Source organism: Phaseolus vulgaris, chromosome 8, assembly GCF_051622355.1.
Source record: "Phaseolus vulgaris cultivar YP4 chromosome 8, ASM5162235v1, whole genome shotgun sequence".
Classification (NCBI taxonomy): domain Eukaryota; kingdom Viridiplantae; phylum Streptophyta; class Magnoliopsida; order Fabales; family Fabaceae; genus Phaseolus; species Phaseolus vulgaris.
In genome coordinates this window covers 53083259-53091317 of record NC_143505.1, presented here as the reverse complement: position 1 = coordinate 53091317, position 8059 = coordinate 53083259, and positions in this window count along the sequence as shown.

The window sequence follows — 8059 nt, the reverse complement described above, 5'->3', positions numbered from 1 at the left end:
TTTTGGTGCAAGACCGCTTCTTGTGTAAAAAGGTTTCGACTTTGTTCCACTAGCAAAAGTCCCTCTCCTCCCTCCCCAGCTCATCTAACTCACTTTCATTGTCTCTTGCGTCCAACTCTTGAATCTTCTTTTGTATAGATTCCCCTTCCCGATTGACATTCTCGAAAACCTCCCTATTCCACCTCTTCAAATCTAGCTTTCAATTTTTCAATTTTTCTTTTAGAACAACCATCCCTCCACAAAACACCTCATAGCTCTGCCATTTACTGCGAACAAAATCCAGGAACCCACTATCCCTTTGCCACACATCCAGACTCCTGAAAGGTTTAGGCCCCCAATCCACCGATAAAACTTTTAGAACTAAAGCACAATGATCAAAGACCTTTCTGGTGAGACAAGAATTCTGTCAATTCTGCTATTGACCGTCCCATTTGGCTTTTACCAAGCAAACTTTTTTTCGACCATTGGAATATCCAATAACTCCGTGTTTTCAATGAAATCATTAAAATCCCTGATCTCTCTACTATAATCTGATGTTGAGACTACGCTTTTTCTCTCATCTTTTCTTCTGATTGAATTAAAATCCCCGACAACACACCATACCTTGTTTTGTTGGTTCTTCCTGATTTCTCGTAACTCATCCCAAACCTCCTTCCTTTCTTTCAACGAGCTGGAACTGTACACATTTACTATCGTAATGTGTATCCCGTCTCCTACTTTCCAAACTCCTTCGATGATAGAGTAACATTTCCCATTTAAAAAACTTGTCTTATTAAAACTACTTCTTCTCCACATAGTAATGATTCCACCAACATTATTTACTGCACCATTCTCCACCCAATCAATTTCATTTGAACCTCACATATAAAAGCAATTGTTCTTACTGAGCACTAAGGACTTTGTTTCCTGTAAACAAACCATTCTAACCTCCTCTTTTCTAATTAATTCTCTTACGTATGTTCTTTTTATATTTCCTCTTACTCCTCTTATATTCAAACTAATTAGACTCATCATAAAAAACATTAATCTCCATCTCCAAATTCCTGCAATCCCGATTCTCCAAACTGCTAAGCCTATTTAATACCACATTTTCTTCACTTAACAGTGTGAAACTCATCTCCTTACCAACTTTCCATCTCTTCCTAGCTTCGCCCTGCTCATCTTTTAACCAAAGCATTCTACTGTATTTTCTGGCATCTTTGTCTAAGATAATGATTTCTGATCTTAAGCATTTTAGTGAATCTGACATAGATAACCTTTCAATCCTCGGTGAGCTTTCGTCTCTCGATTTAGGCAAATCGTCCACCCTTCCGCCAAAACTAGCCATCATCCTCCCCACTGGGTGACTTGCAAAAAAAAGTCTCAGTCTCCCTTATCGTGCCCCTATGAGTGGACGTCTTTGCAGCTCCATCATCCTCTCTACTCCATACTAACCCCATCCTCTCCATCACGCTTGTTGTTTCTCTGATTGCCTCACACCCCAAAGATCCTTTGTTTTCGTCATCAAACCCACCTTCTTCTCCCTCAACATGTGTAACCCTTGCCACCACTACCACCACACATTCGTCGCTCACCTCCTCTCCACTGCCGCGCCCCATGCCGGAACTATCATACATAACAGCGTCAGCCGCTGCCGCACGCTGCTCCGCCCCTACAGACGCGCCGACACCATTGCCAAACACTATAGTCGCGCCATCTCCAACCACTGAAGTCGTGTCATTGCTAGCACCAATCTCGCCATTGCTCGCCACTACAGTCGCGCCACGGCCGTCACTAATTGCACCATCGCCTGCCTCCTTCATTGTTCTAGCATCTTCGACAACCGCCATCAATAATCGTTGCCCCTCACTGCCTGCCTCCGACAACTTCAAGGTATAACCAGCGTTGGGATCCTCAATACCAATTACATTAGCCGCTACCGGCGGCGCAAGAGAAGCCGCGTCGGCTTCGTCGATGTCGAGGCCCTCGAAACCAGTGTCGTAAGCCACCGTCAGCGACGTAGGGGGAACCGCGTCGTCTCCCACCCAGTTCGTCGCTCCTCCTTGTCTAACAATTTCTAGTTGTGAGTCCATGTCAGCAATTGTGTCATAAATTAGGGTTTCCCTAACCCAACTGTATGCATTCAGTTAGGCCTAAACCAACCCACTACAAATTAGGACATCTGCTCATACTCTATCATTAGTCTTTTTGCACTTAATTTCTGCCAAGAAATGTATTAAAGGATACAGATACCAGAGTTATAGAAGGATCCTAATATTAATTGGGTATCTTTTCTAATTATCAATTGTTTCTCTTTATAGAGGAGAATAATTGTCTTTTCTAATTATCAGTTGTTTCTCTTTATAGAGGTGAATAACCTTTATTTTGTCTTTGTGTGTTCTGATTCTAGTATTTAATTATTGATTATTTTCATCTTTAGTTAAACCTAGAATGAGTATACTACTTGTATATATTCAACCATTTGTTTTGATTTCAATAACAAGAAAAGAGAGCTCTGATTAGAGCTTTGGTTGCTACATTTATCTATGGGTGAAGTTGTTGATCCCTCACAAGATCTTTGTTCACCTTACCATGTTAGTTCATAAGATAATTCATCCTTGAATAGAGTTTACTCTCTCATTACACAACAATAGAGGCAAGTTTTTGGTGATCAATCCAAGGCAATGATTGCTAGTAGCAAAGGAGGTTATAATAACAATGCTACGACCTATGGCATGGGTGGTGGATATGGAAGAGGAAACTATGGAGGAGGATATACTTCCAAAATTTGCATTTATTGTGGAAAGACAGGGCATACCATTGATACATGCTATAAAAAGCGTGGTTTTCCACCTCATTTCAAATTTAAAAATCAAAACCATCATCAGAGTCATGCAGCCTTTCACAATACAAATTTTAACAATAATGAGCAAAATCATGAAGGTTCAAAGTTAGAAGTGGAGTCTCAACAAATTGGTTTTACTCCTGAGCAGTATCAAACATTGTTAGCTCTTTTACAACAGGTCAAATCCAGTGACAATGTTTCTAGTCAAGTCTTTGTTATTCCTTCCATCATGACAACACAAACTGGTAATAACTTTATTTCTTCTTTTAGTTCTTGGATTATTGATAGTGGTGCTACTGATCACATTTGTTCATCCTTAACTTACTTCACTTCGTATCATCAAATTGATCCTTTTTATGTCAAATTACCAAATGGAAACCAAGTCATTGCCAATTATTCTGGAAGTGTTTTTCTCAATCAAGATCATGTCATAAACAATGTTTTGTATATTCCTTGCTTCACTTTTAATCTTCTTTTAGTAACAAAACTGATTGATAGACTATCTTGTGTTCTTACCTTTGATTCTAATGGTTGTCACATTCAAGACAAAAACTCCTTGAAAATAATTGGTTCTGCTCAGATGCAAGATAGACTTTATATACTCAGGATCCCATCTCACCGGAAATTTCAAATTAAACCCCTTGAATGTACACACATCATCAATACTGTTAATGTTAGTGCTAGTGATCTAGAAACCCTTTGGCATTTTCGATTAGGTCATATTTCAAATAAATGTATTAATGTTATCAAGAATAAATTTCCTTATGTTAAATATAACAAATCTTTTGTTTGTGATGTTTGTCATTTTGCAAAGCAAAAAATACTTTCTTTTCCTATTAGTACATCTAAATAAAAAAAAAATGTTTTGATTTGATTCATGTAGATATTTGGGGACCATACTCAATACCATCAATTCATGGTCATAAATATTTCTTGACCATAGTTGATGACTATTCGAGGTACACATGGATTTTTCTTTTGAAACAAAAATCTGAAGTTGTTAAGGTTTTGGAACATTTTGTTATTTTTGTTCAAACACAGTTTGAGACAACAATAAAAATAATAAGAAGTGATAATGGAACTGAGTTTGTCATGGCTAATTTTTTTGTCAGTAAAGGAATAATACATCAAACATCATGTGTCAATACTCCACAACAAAAATAGTATAGTTGAAAGGAAACATGATCATTTATTAGATGTAGCAAGAGCTCTTATGATACAATCTCATTTACCCAAAATTTATTGGTCATATTCTGTGATACATGTTGCACATATTATAAACATGCTTTCCACACCTGTTTTAAACTATTCTTCTCCTCATGAAATGCTTTTCAAAACTGATGCAAATTTTAATGGATTAAAGGTGTTTGGTTCTTTATGTTATGCTAGCACTTTGTCAACAAATAGAAGAAAATTTGATCCAAGAGCATCAAAATGTGTTTTTATTGGTTTTCAAAGGGGGACAAAATGATATATTTTGTTGAATATTCAATCAAGAGAAATTTGTGTCTAGGGATGTTGTCTTTTATGAACATGTTTTTCCATACCAAAGGATTCAAGATACTAGCAATGAAACTAACAGTTCTGACATTAATGATCAAATTTTGTTTGCTGAAGATCAATCTGTCTTATATCAGTCATCACAAGCCATTCTTGCACCTTGTGATAATACACCTTGTGATAATGTTGAAAATAGCAGTGATAATAATTGTGAGTCAGAAATTGATGTTTCAGAAGAAGATTGTTCCCACATAGATCAAAACCTCAATGAAAATCATGATATAGAACAAAGTTCTAAATCAGATCCATCTTTCCGAATGAGCACAAGAATAAAAAGACCACCTGAGTATTGATTATCATTGTAATCTTAATGTTTCCAGTGCATCTTCAAGAGTTAAATATCCTTTTAATTCTGTTTTGTCTTATAGCAATTTATCACCTCCTTATAAATCTTTTGTTATGTCTCTTTCTTCACATGTTGAGCCAAACACTTATTATGAAGCTGTGAAACATGAATGTTGGAGAAAAGTTATACAATGTGAGATATCTGCTTTATAGTCAAATCAAACTTGGGAGACTGCTCTTCTGCCTAAGAATAAAGGTGCCATAGGTTGCAAATGAGTATTCAAAATAAAATATAAGGCTGATGGGACAATTGAAAGGTATAAAGCAAGGTTAGTGGCAAAGGGATATACACAAACAGAAGGCATTGACTACCTTGATACTTTCTCTCCAGTAGCAAAGATGACCACCATAAGGTTGCTTCTTTCTTTAGCTTCTATTTATAATTGGGAATTGAAACAATTAGACATAAAAATGTCTTTTTACATGGAGATTTGAAAAAGAAAATGTATACATGGTTGCTCCTCTTGGAATGACTTTTATTCCACCAGGAAAAGTTTGTAAACTAAAAAAGGCTTTACATGGCCTTAAGCAAGTCAGTAGATAATGGTTTTGCCAAACTGTCATCATTTTTGCTTTCTATGGGATATACTCAATCTATGAATGATCATTCCTTGTTCATTAATTATTCTGAAGGATCTTTTACAGCATTATTGGTATATGTGGATGATATAATATTGACAGGAAATGATAAAGAAGAGATTGCTCGAATCAAACAAGCCATGAATCAGACATTCAAGATTAAAGATCTTGGGAATTTAAGATATTTTCTTGGTCTAGAAGTAGCAAAAGGTAAGACAGGAATAATGGTAAATCAAAGGAAATATGCATTAGAATTATTAACATATGCAGGTCTTTTAGCCTGCAAACCTACACCCACTCCTATTGATAATCATGAGAAATTCTCTTCTACTGGAAGTGTTCCTTTCACATATATTCAAACCTACAGAAGATTGATTGGAAAACTTATGTATCTCACTAATACCCGACCTGACATAAAAAATTTTGTACAACAACTTTTTAGTTTCTTGCTAAGCCTACAATTGCTCACTATAATGCAGCGATTAGAATTCTCAGATATATCAAAGGGCTCCAAGTCTTGGTCTATTTTTCTCTTCCACTACCTCTGTTCATCTGAAAGCCTTTTGTGATAGTGATTGGGGCACCTGTAGTGATTCAAGACAATCAGTGACTGGTTTTAGTGTGTATCTTGGGAATTCTCTCATATCTTGGAAATCAAAGAAGCAAGGAACAATATCAAAGAGTTCTTGTGAAGCTGAATACAAGGCAATGACCACTGTTACATGTGAAATTCAATGGCTAACTTATCTTTTTCAAGATTTCAAAGTTCCTTTTGAGCAACCATCTCTTTTATACTGTGACAATGACTCAGCAAGATACATTGCAGCAAATCCAGTGTTTCACGAGCGTAGAAAACATATAGAAATAGATTGTCACGTGGTCCGGGAAAAATTAAAGAAGGGTCTCATTCATTTGCTTCTCATTTCCACCACAGAGCAACTGGCTGATATTTATACCAAAGCTTTAAGTCCTCAATCTTTTAAGAATATTTGTTCCAAGCTGGGTCTCATCAATATTTGCTCCCCAGCTTGTGACGGGGTATTAAAGGATACGGATACCAGAGTTATAGAAGAATCTTAATATTAATTGGGTATCTTTTCTAATTATCAGTTGTTTCTCTTTATAGAGGTGAATAACCTTTATTTTGTCTTTGTTTGTTATGATTCTAGTATTTAATTATTGATTCTTTTCATCTTTAGTTAAACCTAGAATGAGTGTACTACTTGTATATATTCAGACCATTTGTTTTGATTTCAATAACAAGAAAAGAAAGATATTCATTCTCATATTTTTTACCTTCCTTTTACTCTTTTGTTCATCTTTTGTTCTCTTTTATTTATCTATGTTCTATTTTGTAATAAAATTATTAGGTTTACACGTTTTCCATACAAAAATTTTCTCTTTCCTCATTTCCAACGTGACATTTTGGCTCTTCCCAACAGAATTAATTCCCCCACTATTACATGCGTCGTCTTTTGGAAACTCTTCTTTTCCGTCGGAAATTGAACGATCTCCTCTCCTCTTCTCTCTTCTTGCCTACCACCATGTTCTGAGTAATCGGAGTCTGAAAAACCTTCACCAACACTATCTTCTATTTGGGCTTTCGATTCTTCCTCCGAAGCGTCATCCCATTTGTTAAACGGACTTCCAATCAAAGATACTGATGAATTGTTCTCCTCAAAATACACCTGACATACCTGTCAGTTCATGCATGTGAGAGAGGGGATATATTTAAAAATGAGAAAAATAAATAGTACATAGGATATAAAGCATCGTGTTTGGTTAGGTTGTTGTTTATGAAAAATTCAAAGTAGTTCAAAGACAGGACATGTAGTAGTAAGTATTTTGCTCAAATAACTTTTCCTTTGATAAGTAGCAATATTGTGACAAATTATGAAGGATAACTTAGTAAGCATGGCAATGTCAGAGGCACGAAAACCGAATCTTACACCACAATAGAATTTTCAGAAGGATTGGTGAGATACAACATACAATAAATGTATTACATAACATAAAAATGGTCGAATAAAAAGAGAGTTGGATATGTTAGGACATACATACATATTACATATTTAACTTGACGTTATCCTTTGAGGTTTTTTGACCATGATGGGGTTATTTTTTTTTTGTTTTTACCAAAATGGGGTCCGTTTAAAAAAAATTACAAATTTAGGCAAATTGTGTCAATTCGGTACGATTTCATATGCAGAAGTCGTCCTAATTAGGCACGACTTCTGCCATGTCATACTAAAGTCGTGTCAACTTGGCACGACTTCAACCATGTTATACTGAAGTCGTGCCAACTTGGCACGACTTCTGCCACGTCATAATTTTTTTTAATTTTATTATTTATATATTGGGTAGTAAGTTATGTAATGTTAAAAATTAATTTGATACATAATTTTCTAAGAGTGTTAGTTTTAAGGAACAAAAAATGGGATAATCGTGTATGAATCATGTTTGACGGTAATGTAATACAATAACTTGATTATTTGATTAATTAAAAAATGAAGAAAATTGTTATTAAATTTGGAAATAAATACATAAATGAAAATTTATTGTATTTGGAAAATAAATAGAGAATTATTGTTGTGAATTTGCAAAATAAATAGCTTGAGAAATAATGATTTTACAGAACACGTAATGATGAGAAGAGATTAATTAGAACTAAACAAATTAGTAAGATTCATTACAAGATATAAAATAAAACTATAAAGTTGAACTAGAAGTAAATTATTTATGGGAAGACGT